This window comes from Rutidosis leptorrhynchoides, chromosome 2 (genome assembly GCF_046630445.1).
Source record: "Rutidosis leptorrhynchoides isolate AG116_Rl617_1_P2 chromosome 2, CSIRO_AGI_Rlap_v1, whole genome shotgun sequence".
In the NCBI taxonomy this organism is placed as follows: domain Eukaryota; kingdom Viridiplantae; phylum Streptophyta; class Magnoliopsida; order Asterales; family Asteraceae; genus Rutidosis; species Rutidosis leptorrhynchoides.
In genome coordinates this window covers 473112731-473127955 of record NC_092334.1, presented here as the reverse complement: position 1 = coordinate 473127955, position 15225 = coordinate 473112731, and positions in this window count along the sequence as shown.

Genomic DNA, 15225 nt, shown 5'->3' with positions numbered 1-15225 from the left:
AGCTTAAGTTTATGAATCTATTCGGAAAAAGTATACATTTATAGACAGAATTACAAGTTACAAGTAGTTTTTGTAAAGGTAGTCATTTCAGTCGAAAGAACGACGTCTAGATGACCATTTTGGAAAACATACTTCCACTTTGAGTTTAACCATGATTTTTGGATATAGTTTCATGTTCATAAGAAAAATCATTTTTCCAAAAGAACAACTTTTAAATCAAAGTTTATCATAGTTTTTAATTAACTAACCCAAAACAGCCCGCGGTGTTACTACGACGGCGTATATCAGATTTTACGGTGTTTTTCGTGTTTTTCGGTTTTAAATCATTAAGTTAGCATATCATATAGATATAGAACATGTGTTTAGTTGATTTTAAAAGTCAAGTTAGAAGGATTAACTTTTGTTTGCGAACAAGTTTAGAATTAACTAAACTATTGTAACGACCCGGATTTTTCCGATCGTTTTATACTTATGAGATTAATATTTACATAAAATAAACCTTACCAACATGATAAGCAATCCAAACTGTTGAGACTTATGTTTTTGAAAAGAGTTTCACACAACGTTTGACCGTCCAATTTGACCGATGATATCACGAACTATATAACACACGATAATTATATGATTATGTATATGTACATATCTATACATATTTAACATGATTTAAGGATGGTTTAACATTTCATTGTGAACTAACAACAATGAGTTATAAGTATACTTTGAGATCACTAAATTAAGTTTTCAAAATGATAACTATATGTAACGTTCTTTGACATATATACTTACAATCTATAATGTGTTGGTGATCTATGTCACCAATATGATTTAAGTGTAATGGGATTAATTTGTAACCAAAATAATCTTGATAAATATCGAACAAGTTTGGGGAAGTGTGGAGTGCACACTTGTTTGAACTTATCTTGATTATGACGGGGGTTCGGGGGCAGCGCCCCCGATAAGCGGGGTCCAAGGGGTGGCAACCCCTGTCTTAAAATTTTATTTTGGCCCGGTTTGACCCAAAAATAAAAGCCCAGTTTTGAGCCTCTTTTACAGTTATAAACCCGTCCATATTTGAATTCTCGTTCCGATTCCTCAAAATTTCTACAAGTATATCTAGGGTATATGTAACCGTATCATACCCAGCTTCTATACGTATTTACTATTGGTATATACCAACAATAAACTTCAATGATCAGCCACTAGACATGATGTTACATGTGGGAACCAGCCATTTAACCTCATGTGTGACTTTTGTGCAAGAAAACAAACTAAATCTCCTATATATCCATCCCATAATCATGCTATTTTGCACACACACACACATACAATTTCATTTCCAATTTTTCTTTCAAGTTAATTCACTACCTAATCTCTCTTCATTTACCTACTCAAGAACGTATCAATATAGTCATCCGATTTCAAGGAGATTACTTCCAATCTTTCAATCCCACTCCACCACTCTTTTGATTCCAAGATTTTTCTTACCTTTTCCAGTAGCTTTGTCCAAGTAACTTGAGGTAGTAACCTTATTCATAACCTTATTCGATTCATATTTATATAGCTATCTTATTTTATGTTGTAAAATTTTAACAACAAGAACATAGTTTGAGTGATTTCAAACTTGTTCGCAAACTAAATAGATCCTTCTAATTTGATTTTTAAAAACACTTCAAGACCTGTAATATATCATATTATGAAAAAATCGGATTAATCATATCTTGGCTAATTAACATAATATTTAATATATATTTACTTATGATTTGATTTTATATATTTCAGGACCACCCGTAAACAACACGAGAAGATTAATCATAAGACCTCATGATTGTACGCAACACGTCATTTGACAACACGGTACTTTATGTACGCAACACGTCACTTGACAACATGGTACCATGGGTCGAGATTAATTCTGATCAATACGAATACGATGGGGTCTTTATTTATTTTATTTAAGCAACTAATTGTGGACCACTAACATCGGACTGCTAACTACGGACTAAGAAAATATTAAAAGTATTAAAAGTATATATATATATATATATATATATATATATATATATATATATATATATATATATATATATATATATATATATATATATATATATATATATATATATATATATATATGTAACGATTACTTAAAAAGAAAATATGTTGATATATTATATATATGGTTAGTTTCGTGATATCTATCGGAGACCAAGTCGAGTTAAATACCTTCAAGACAAAGGTGAGTATATAGTCCCACTTTTAAACTCTAAATATTTCGGGATGAGAATACATGCATTTTATGATTTACGTTATGGACACAAGTGATTAAAAATATATATTCTACGTTGAGTTGTACCACTGGCATACTTCCCTGTAACTTGGTAACTATTATTTACATGAGGTATTGTAAACGCGAATCCTGTTGATATATCTATCGGGCCTGACAACCCCAACCGGACTGGACGACCAGTATTCAACGGTTGCACAGTACTTCGTTTTGGTGACTACACTTGGTACGGTGTAGTAAGATTTCATAATAAAGGGAATATGCGACGTTGATTAAATGTTAAGTATGGTTATCAAGTGCTCAACAACTTAGAATATTTTTATTAGAACGTTTATATATGAAATCTTGTGGTCTATATTTATAACGCTGCCGGCATTAAACCTATATCTCACCAACTTTATGTTGACGTTTTAAGCATGTTTATTCTCAGGTGATAACTAAAAGCTTCCGCTGCAACATGTTGAATTTAAGCAAGATCTTGAGTATGCATATTTGTGTCAAAAATAAAACTGCATATCGGAGGATTTGTAATGTAAAATATGTTGGAAGTCGTATTGTTATTATCACATGTAAAGTTTGTAAGTCTAAGATTATCGCTAAACGATAATCATTATTAAGTTGTTTAAACCTTGTATTTGTAATAAAAGCTATGGCTTGTATTGTAAAAACGAATGCAGTTTTTGAAAAATGTCGCATATAGAGGTCAATACCTAGCGATGAAATCATATGTTATTGTATTCGTCCTTATGGTTAAGGTCGGGTTATGACAACTATGTTCTAGTGATTTCAAGTTTAAACTTTCGAATAAGGTAGTTTTATATATATGAATCGAATGATGTTATGAACATCATTACTACCTCAGGTTTTATGGATAAACCTACTAAAAATGAGAAAAATATATCTAGCTTCAAAGGATCCTTGGATGGCTTGAAAGTTCTTGAAGCAGAATCATGACACAAAAACAAGTTCAAGTAAGATTTCTACTCGAAATAAGATTGTTATAGTTATAGAAATTGAATTAAAGTTTGAATATGAGTATTACCTTGTATTAGAAAGATATCTTACTATAAATAAGAAAGATTTCTTGAGGTTGGATGATCACTTTACAAGATTGGAAGTAAGCTAGCAAACTTGGAAGTATTCTTGATTTTATGAAACTAGAACTTATAGAATTTATGAAGAACACTTAGAACTTGAAGATAGAACTTGAGAGAGATCAATTAGATGAAGAAAATTGAAGAATGAAAGTGTTTGTAGGTGTTTTTGATCATTGGTATATGGATTAGATATAAAGGATGTGTAATTTTGTTTACATGTAAATAAGTCATGAATGATTACTCATATTTTTGTAATTTTATGAGATATTTCATGCTAGTTGCCAAATGATGGTTCCCACATGTGTTAGGTGACTCACATGGGCTGCTAAGAGCTGATCATTGGAGTGTATATACTAATAGTACATACATCTAAAAGCTGTGTATTGTACGAGTACGAATACGGGTGCATACGAGTAGAATTGTTGATGAAACTGAACGAGGATGTAATTGTAAGCATTTTTATTAAGTAGAAGTATTTTGATAAGTGTCTTGAAGTCTTTCAAAAGTGTATGAATACATATTAAAACACTACATGTATATACATTTTAACTGAGTCGTTAAGTCATCGTTAGTCGTTACATGTAAATGTTGATTTGAAACCTTTAAGTTAACGATCTTGTTAAATATTGTTAACCCAATGTTTATTATATCTAATGAGATGTTAAATTATTATATTATCATGATATTATGATATATTAATATATCTTAATATGATATATATATATATATATATATATATATATATATATATATATATATATATATATATATATATATATACATTTAAATGCTGTTACAACGATAATCGTTACATATATGTCTCGTTTCGAAATCCTTAAGTTAGTAGTCTTGTTTTTATATATGTAGTTCATTGTTAATATACATAATGCCATGTTTACTTATCATTTATCATGATTAAACATAGTGTAACAATATCTTAATATGATTCATATGTAAATAGTAATACGTTGTTATAACGATAATCGTTATATATATCGTTTAGAGTTTCTTAATTCAATAAACACAATTTTATGTATATAACTCATTTTTAAAATACCTAATGAGATACTTACTTATCATAATATCATGTTAACTATATATATAATCATATATATGTCATCATATAGTTTTTACAAGTTTTAACGTTCGTGAATCACCGGTCAACTTGGGTGGTCAATTGTCTATATGAAACCTATTTCAATTAATCAAGTCTTAACAAGTTTGATTGCTTAACATGTTGGAAACACTTAATCATGTAAATATCAATTTTATTTAATATATATAAACATGGAAAAGTTCGGGTCACTACACCACATGTCTCTGTGCCATATATCAAGATGATCCTAAAGAGTCACACTTGCTAGCAGTCAAAAGGATATTTAGGTATCTAAAAGCTACTGCTAAACGTGGTCTTTGGTACCTCAAAGACCAGGATTTTGAGTTAATTGGGTATTCAGATGCTGATTTTGCAGGGTGTAAAATAGACAGGAAAAGTACTACTGGTGGTTGTCAGTTACTGGGTGGTAGGCTAGTCAGGTGAACAAGCAAAAAGCAAAATACTGTGTCCACATCTACTGCTGAGGCAGAATACGTTTCTGCTGGTAGTTGTACTACTCAAGTACTGTGGATGTAAAGTCAGCTGAAAGACTATGGTGTTCATGTTACAAAGACTCCAATCTACTGTGACAACACAAGTGCAATCGCTATCACCAACAATCATGTGATGCATTCAAGAACAAAGCACATTGACGTTCGATATCATTTCATAAGGGATCATGTTCAAAAAGGAGATGTGGAGCTACATTTTATTTCAACAGACCAGCAGTTAGCAGATCTATTCACAAAGCCCTTAGATGAGAAACGTTTTAACTATCTCATCTCTGAGCTGGGTATGCTTGAACTTTAAATAAAAGACAATTTTGTTAGTGTGCTGACTCTACAACATGTAGGGCAAACCAGTAAGTCATTTTTGTTAACTTACTGCCTACATGTAAAACACTCAGTACAACAAGGTCTTTTATACTTTAGTTACTCAAAATGTTTTTAATTGAAATAATAAATAGCTCACAAAATTAAATGATTCCTTAAATCTGAAACTCATTTACTCCCATTGATTTAAATTAAATTCATGACATATTAAATGTAACAAAGTATTTTGTATTTAATACAAAACTTATTTTGTGGTTTTTTAAATCATTTTTTTGAATGAAAACCTGCTGCATTTAATGTTGAATGGGAGGTATGAGTGTTCAAGCCGTATATACGTCAAATCAACAGTCTGTGTCCCCTCGAAAGTGTGCCAGTCTGTCACATCTACCCACGCGCCTGCTAATGGCAGTTGTCATTTTCTCTCTCCTGCCTTTTTCATCCTATCACAACGGTTAAAAGAGTGTTTTATCTTCCATAATAACCTTCAGTTATTCAGTTTTCAAATTCACACTCTTCTCTCTAAAATCCCCAAATCTTCAAATCAATTCATACATCCATCTTCTACGAAATCATCAATGGCAGAACAACAACAACATCAATCACCATCTACTGCAAACCAGCCAGAGGAACAACAACCACAGCAACAACAACCGGTAGAACCACAACAACCGGAACAGCAACCACCACCGGTCATCGAAGAACAAGTGGTGCAGGGCCCTCTGTTCAACCTGCACCCAAGACTTGTTAGGGCTGCAAATGCACCAGAACACTCTTCCATTCGCCTATCGTGAGGCAATGCTGCTCATGCCCTTTCAATTCCCAAATCCAAAGCCAACATGGGCTATGATACGCTTATCGATTACATAAGACAATCACCACTGGCTCGAGCTATTACCGGCATACCTTCTCGTCTTTATCCGGCCTATTTGACCAGATTCTGGTATACTGCCACCACGGCCACCACTCAATAGAACGTTCCATGTATTCGTGGCATGGTGACTGAAATCCTACCCTGCTCCATCACTGCTGATGCCATCCGACGTGCTCTCCAATTACCTATTGGTCCATTTGTTAATTCACCAACCAGTGATGAGTTTAGAAGAGAAGTACTGAAAATTATAGGGTTTGATGGACCAGTGGCTCATACGCCCTTAAGGAAGCAGATGCCACCTCTGTGGAATTACTTCTTTGGCTTACTGACTGATTGCATCAGTCAGAAGTCCGGGAGCTTTGATCAGTGCTCAGATTGTGAGCTGAAGATTGGTCACGAGATGCTGTTCAATCGAAATATTGATTATGCCAGTGAAATTTACTTAAGGCTAAGGGAAATGGTGCTTGCACCCAAACGAACAAACTTAATCCCCTTTTCAAGGTTTTTGAGCCTTATTTTTGAAAATGAGCTGGGTGAAGCTTACCAGCAGATTGCTGATAATCATTCGACCTGCCTCCAAAATAAGGGGGATGCCAAAAGATGCTCCTGCTGCTCCATATAATGTCTTGACACCAGGCATGCTTGAGTATCTTGCTGCTCGAGGTGGAGTGAACCAACCGACTACCTCTGGTGCTGCACCAGCTGAGGGGGAGGGACCTCAGTGAAAGCCAGCTGTAAAAAGGAAGAAGCCAGCTACCTCAACTAGTACAGCCACCGTCTTACATATTGGTAAAGTAGTAGTTGTATTAGAATCTAGTGCTCTATGATCATAAAGAATAGCCATAGTCTTATATACTGACTACCCACCTCTAGTATTGGAATTCGTTGCTTGACTATTTCTTGGTAACAGGCAAATCCAAACATGCAAAAGCTGGCTCCAAGCACACCATAGGGGAGATTGCACCAGTCTCAACTGCTGCTCCTGCAAAGGATGTGGCTATGGAACCTGGTGCGTTTCTAGACCAATCAGCAGAAAATTCTAACATAATTAAAAATCTTTTAACTGCTGACTTGAAAAATGAAAGTGGAGTTAAAGATATAACCCTGGCTCCCAAGCTGACTGGTTTTAAAACTAGTGTTAAGAAGAGTAGCAACCCATACTCTTCTAGCAAGACACTTTCACATTTTTCTAAATTGAACTTAATGCTATATCCTCTGCTGACAGTACAACCAGCAGAGCACATACCTGACCCCCAAAGCAAACTTGAGCTGGGTCCTCATCGTATTGAACCAGCTCAGGATACTGCACAGCCATTATGTTACTCGGATCATGATAAGAGTCTCACTCCTACATCATTACCAGCCATAACTCTTACACTATCTGGGTCAACATGTGTCGCCAATGAGTCAGCAGAGTCACAGCTGTACTTACAGACACCTTATTCTGTCTCATTCGAAGGGCTGACCAAATCACCAGTCTGTTCCCAGAGACCAACAACAGATGCAATTGTTGAGTAAAATTTATTTGGTTCTACAGTTGTTAACATAAAATGTTCTATTGTTCCAGTTCTTAGCAGGGTATATGAACAGGCAGAGGGAGAGCAAGTTAAAGATGTTATTATTCCTACTGATGAGATTGCTGCCTCTGCTACTGGTATTGGTGCTACTGTTTCTCCTACTGGTGGTGCTGATACTGGTACTGTTGCTTCTACAGCTGCTGGTGATACTGCTCCTAGTATTGCTGCTTCCACTACTGCACCTAAAGTGGAAGATGAAATCATAGTGGATCCTCCTATTCTTAAATAGGTAATTGACAATATTGTCAAGGATGTTCTACTTGATGAACCTGTCACTGAACCAAAGGGTGCTGCTAAAGCTGATGTTTCTGCTGATGCACAGAATGTTATTGTGGATGCTAGTACTTGTGCTACTTTTCCATCTGATTCTCATGTACAGGATGTTATCATGGCTGCTGGTACAAGCGCTACTTTTCCATCTGACTCTGGTGCACAGGGTAATATTGTTCAGGAGGTTCTAGATTTTGATGATGCTACCACTACCACTGTTACTACAACTGCTACTACTGAAGTGGTTACTAGCGGTGGCTTGCATGCTGGTGATATTTCCTGGCCTTCGTTTCTCCAGGATGTTGGCTATGTTTCCAAAGAGCCAAAGGTGGATACTACTGCTACTAATGTTATTTCGGATGTTTCTGATCTTCAATCGCGACAATTTATTATTGTGGATTCCACTGGTAATCTACAGGTTTCTGACTCAACACCGGATACATTCTTTAAAGGTGCTGCAGATGCTGCTTCTTCACCTACTGTACAGTCACCTACTGCTGCTACTGGCTCTGCAGAACCCATTATGGATGCTGGTACCTCTGCTACTGCCACTACTGACTCTTCTCAGGCTACTGTTTCTGCTGAGAAGAAACCATATGTGTGCCAGGTGCCAGATCCTGATGAAGTTGTACCTAACTTCATCTATCATGGAGCGTCTATCACTCCCAGAGTTGCTCTACTGGTGGATCAGCTAACTATTTATCCTCAAACTGCCATAGTCTCAGCCAGCAAATTGCCTCGCGAAGAGCTGACTGAACTATTGTCTCAGCTTGATCGACCAGCTAGAGAAGAAGTTTATGAGAGGCTGGCTACTTTAGAACAGATCAACGAGCAGCCATATTATCACTATTTTGGCATGGCTCCAGCTGCTTCTCCATTGCCTGGTACATGGAGGCATCTCAAGTTCATCAGAGATCCCTCTACTGGTAAATACGTTATGCAGAATATTCTTGATTCACTGGTACCTTCTGATTCATCAGCTTCTTCCTCATCATCTTCTTCTTCTGATGGTGATGCTGATAAAGGTACTGGTAAGGATGAACCAGTCACTCATGATAATGTGACTGGTACTAAAGACAAACCAGTGGATCTCACTGATGATGATGTTAATGATGCTGCCAAGAATACCAGTGGTTCTAAACCTTCGGGTGAAGGTAAAAATGATGGTGATCATGGTGATGAGTCAGATTCTGACCTTCCACCTCCACCACCCCACGGAGGTAGTTATGTGTCAGCTGCTACTAACCACCCCTTAACCAGCTATGTTAAACTTAATGCTGATGAGGTGGCTGACATCTCCACCCTGGCTGTCTATAAGACACTAGCCGAAGTTACACCTGATCTACAAAACACCATCCGCACTGCTATTGTTGATAGTGTGACTGAAGCCATACGTAACGCTGGGCAAGTTACCACTTCCAATATTGAAGCCCAGCTCAGACAAGTATGTGCCTTTGCAGATCTTGCGGTGGATGTCATTGTCAGACAACATGAAGAGGAGGACGACTTAAAGAAATGAATCATCTCTCACAATGAGTATACGAGTATACTGAGGATATTGCCCGTCTTCAAGCTGATTTGGACGCTGCTAATCGCAGAATTCTTTTTCTTAATGAAGAAAATACGGTGCTACATGAGAGATTGGATTCGCAAGAATAGCAAATGGCTAACATGATTCCTACTTCTGCCTATGTTCAAATGGTTGAAAATATGCAACGACTGGCTGCCCTACAGGGTGATGTTAGGGCCATTGTTGAACAGATGGCTATGGGTGTTGCAAGGAATGAAGTTAGGTCTTCCAACCTCCTTCTTCGATAATTTAGCTTGGATCCTGGTGCCCATCTTACTCCTGAAGTTGCTGACTGGAACAATTTTGCATTCTCTGTTCCAGATTCAGATAGTGACCTTGATGCACAGGTCTCCCCTGTTCACATTTCTGCCCCTACTGATGACAAAAAGGGGGAGAAGAAATCTAAAAAGAAACTCAAAAAGAGAAAACAAACAGAGGGGGAGCATGACCATGAAAAGGCTCCAAAACAGCTAAGGAGGGATGGTGATGGTGATGGTGGTGATGGTACTACTGGTCAAGACTCTGGCACTAAGCCCAGCAAGGCTCATACTGAAGCTAGTGTACAGGCAGCTGGTGAATCTCAACCCAGTGTGTCTGCCACATCAGTGGATGATATTGGTTCTGGCAGTAAGCCCAGTGATGTTTCTGCATTGGCTGTTGCTGAAGCTTTTGTTGTCTCTCAAACTATTGAAAGAAGAATGAAAAGAAAACTGGAGAGACATCAGAAGAGACAGCAAGAATTAAATGATGCCTTCAATATCAAATGGGATGCCTATGTTGCTCTTAAACACCATAGAATTTAGCATAGGAGATGGCTGACCCCAAAAAAGAGGGACATTGATGATGACCTGATTGGCATTGACAAATTCAAAAAGGATGCACGAAAAAGAAATGCTAAGTTCATGGTCAAATACGACAAAAAAAGGGCAAAGCTGTATGCTGAGCGAGCAGACAGGATCAAACGGATGACTCCTGAAGAAATGAAAGATTATCTTGCATCTACTGAGTCAGGGGGAGGAGTTAGAGCTAACATTTTTATGAAGTGGTTAGATGCTATGTTAGAAACCAGCTCATCTTCTCGTCCAACATCTTCTACACAGCCAGCTACACAACAAAAGTCAGCAGACATAATCAATATTGATGATGATGATGTTCAGGGAGAGCATCTTGCTATCGTTCCCTACCTGCCTCCACTTGAGCCAGTATCAACACAAGAACCATCAGCTGAACCCATGCCCATTGAAAAACAAAGGGTGAAATCTGCTCCTAGGGACAATCAGCCCCTAAGGAAAGGACCCTTATTTGAGGCAGCTGATGAAGATACTGAGGTGGTTGGACCAGCTGATACTAATCAGTCAGTTGGTACTGAAGACACAGCAAGGAGTGATGTGAATGAAGACCCGGCTAGAAGTGTGCTGCTGGGTGTTACAAGTGTTGAAGACCCAGCCAAGGTGGTTGAGCTGGGTGCTAATCAAGATGATGATACGGTTAATCCTGCTGACTTTACAGTCTGGGGTAGTGGAGATACTTATTTGTTCAATCACCTATCTCTCCCCAGACCCTCACTTATTTTAACAGAACACCGAATAATCGTGTTAATCAGTTTCCAGTGAGTTCATCTGGCATAGGTGAATCAATCATGTATCCTCCATCTTCCCCAAAATGTCATGGTAAAAACAGAACTTGGGAAGATGATTCAGTTACCCGTGGTGAGCCAGACTTATTTAAAATGAATCCAGATGAAAGAGATGCTTACAGGTTGGAGATCACTGTACAAGAATTGCTTGAGCAAAGACAAGCTGATATTAATGAAAGGATACGCCAAGTTAGATTGCTGCATTATCCCCTTAATCAGCCACTCTACATCACTGCCTTGACTTATGGCATTGAAATTGGTGTATACTTAAACAACAGTGGTCAAAGGCCCTCTACTGATGAGGAGAAAGCTCAATTTCAAGAGGATCGTCAGCTGGGTATGGATCTAAGGGAGTATCGTGCTGCCCTTAGAACTGAAGAGGGTAGAAAGATGATTGAAACAGTAAAATCCCTGAAAATCACTGCCGACGATTATTTGTTGGACTTACAAGCTGAAATTCAAAGAAGGGAGGCTGCTGATGCTGAACTCGCTGAGAGGGTAAGACTTCAGGATATAGAAGACAAATTGGCTGCTGATAGAAAGCAAGAGGCTGAGTCCCTAAAATTAGCCAAAGCCATTGTCAAAGAACATGATAAGGCATTTGATGAGATGGAAGCTGCTGAGAAAACACCTACTACTGCTCCTATAGAACTTTCCCGTACCATTGAATTTCCTGATCATTATTATAGGAGTAGGTATGGTGATGTGATGAATAGAAGATCCAATCCCAGCAGGATCATCAAAGTGAACAGAGGGTCAAAAAGAGCTTTCAATGTCATAAGGGAGAATAAGGTTCAAGAAAGAATAAACTATGACGAGTTAAGATCCCTTGGATTTAGTGAATGGATGGAGATCTTGGAGTATTTCATTGGTAAAGGTGAAAGTGCTATCAAAATACACTTAAATCTGAACTCCAACAGCTCTTCAAGAAAGCAACAAGGTTTGGGAATGCACCAGTGGTGAATGTAGAAGAAGTCCTTTCTCAAAAGCCTAAAGGAAAGCAATCTACTGGTGAAGGACCAACCGAAAGAGGCCCCATCATTCTACCTCCTCATATCCCTGTATTTGACCCTGCTGATGTACCTTATCTGTTCCCTGAAGCCTGGAGAATCAAACAAGAGGAGCTATCTGAAGAAGAACGAGATAAAGATAAAGATAGATAGTCTCCTATGTGCTCAAATTGTATCTTTTGTTTAATTCACTTTTCATTTTGATGTTGTTGTAATTACTGTACATACTTTGTTGTAATGAAAGTGAAATGAGTTTATCTTCAAAATAATATCAAATTATAAGATATGGATAAATCAGCAAAAGATCCCAAAAACAAACTTAAAAAGGGACAAATTTACTGCCTATTTTTCATTAGGTCCCTCGGTGCTGACTTTAGTGTTTTCTCTATATGTTATAGGTTTTGTCATCATCAAATAGGGGAGATTGTTGAGTCCCCAAAATAATTAAGGATTTAATTATGACAAAACTGTAATTTATTTGCACTAAAATGTTATATGCAGTCAGCATAAGTTTGTTTATGTATGTCGAGTATTTAGTTTGCTGCTCAGTCTACCAACACAAGGTAGACAGTGTTCTTCAATCAGCAAAGGATGTGTACTCAGCAATTCAAAAACATGAAGTGGCTCAGCAATAAAGAACCAGCACAGCTGGAATGCAGCTTACTACACAAGACAGGTATGCTCCATTATAAGCATAGTAGTTTCCCGAGTGGTCTACATCAATGGTACTATTCAACAGAAGTCTAAGATAAAGTTTAACAGAAAAGGACACGTGTCGGCGGCTGATAAGTGACCTTACAAGACCACGTGAGAATGCAGAAGTTTAACGCATGTGCAGACATGGGTTATACTTTGTCAACACCTAGGGAACACAACATTCTATTTATATAATCAAATGGTGGTGCAAACCGAATTGGGGTGTTCCTGCCAATAGCGACCAAAGAGGAAAGAAGAGAGCATGCTCTCTGATGTAGTTGTCCCCACAAGTACAGACATCCTATGTACCAGTGGACAATAGAACCATCACATGGTTAATAGGACTACTATAAATTGTTGTATCCACTATTGTAACAACTAGTGGTGTTGGTTTATTTTTATAGAGTCAAAACCTGTAATAGCTGTTAGTTTACCTCTTAGCTATAATCTAGGTAATCTGTATCAAACAACTATCATTCCGCAAGGATAGTTGTGATCCTTTGTGATTCAATCAATAAAGAATAACTGTTGAAAATTACCTGTGACTCTATTTATTTGCATGCTTGAATACTAACCGTGTTTAACTGTTAAGTTATTTTGAAAGAAATTGTATTCACCCCCCTCTACAATACTCCTATTGTTATCAAGGGACCAACAGTTTTTGACTTCTAATTGCAGCCATCCAATAATGGAAAGTGATAAAATTAAAGGTCTCAAATGGCTACAAATTCAGAGGTCAGAACCTGCACGGTCAACTCACGGTCGACCGTGAAGTGAGCCGCCCAGGGCCTGGACAACTTTCATCTTGCCTATAAAAGTCAAGTCTTGGAGCAATTGAAGACTCACCTCTTGCACTTACATTTTCATATATTTACTGATATCATTCAAATTCTATTGTAAACTATTAGAGTGATTCTAGCAAGAGTGATGATAAACTTAGTTGTGAGTTTACTTGTAAACTATCTTCTTAAAGGTATCTAGAAGAGAGTTAATGTTTCACTAAGTTTGAGCCTTAGGATCTTGTGGTAAGAGCATTTGGTGATTGTGAACTCTTCAAAGGGATGTAAGGGTTCATAAGTTGCTGCTTATCGAGGAGCTAGTGTTGTATCCGGGCACTCCATCGAGTTTGGAGTATCACAGTGAAACAAACTCTCAATTCATTGGAATTGAGGAGTGAATTAAGAAAGATTAGTTAACATCTGAAATGCCCCGTTCATATTAATTATAAATGTTTCATATTAATTGGTTTCTTTGCGAGGTTTTGACCTCTATATGAGACGTTTTTCAAATCTTGCATTCGTTTTTAAAAACAACCATAACCTTTATTATTGAATAAAGGTCTTAATGACATAATTTAGATTGTCTATCTAAGACAATCTCCTCAAATAAATAAGTTTTTACACAACCCATTACAATATGATCAAATATATTACAACAAATACTCCGAATGCAAGTTTAAACAATATAAACAATTATGCCGACTCTAAATCTTGACCTTGGGTTGGCATACAACAGCGGAAGCATTTTTAATATTCACCTGAGAATAAACATGCTTAAAACGTCAACAAAAATGTTGGTGAGTCATAGGATTAATTTCTATATAATAATCATAACATTTAATAAGCCACAAGATTTCATTTAATTAAATGCGCAGGATCATTACAACTGCAAAAATCATTCATACGATGAGTCGCCTGGTAACCGACCTTAACATAGAGCGCTTAAGATATCTGGCATCATACATTCCACTATTCAAATGTATGACAAGAACCCTTCGAAGTACTAAAGCATTTCCACTATTCAAAAATGGGGGTGGTTGGTGCCCGTAGATATACCTTTAGGGTTCGCGTCAATTAGTGTTTTTCACTAATTCTTAGGTTACCAAGCATAATAATAATAAGTACAAATATCCGGTATAACAAAACAATCGTAGAATGTAGTTCCATGAACTTGTGCTTATTTTGTAAAACATTTATAAATTTTGCATGTATTCTCATCCCAAAATAATTTAGATAGTAAAAATGGGACTATAACTCACTTGTGATGATTTCCGAATAGATGGTGATAAGACTTGACCTTTTGACAAATTCACGAACCTAATAATAATATTCTTGTGTCAAGATATATATATATAATTAATATTCCATAATAATGATACTTGTGATAATTTTAATTGTCCATTGTTAGTAGTCCAACGTTCGTAGTCCAATAGTCCAATAGTCCAACAGTATAAATATATATATAAATATAAATGCGTATATTGTGTTAGAATTCACTAACACTAT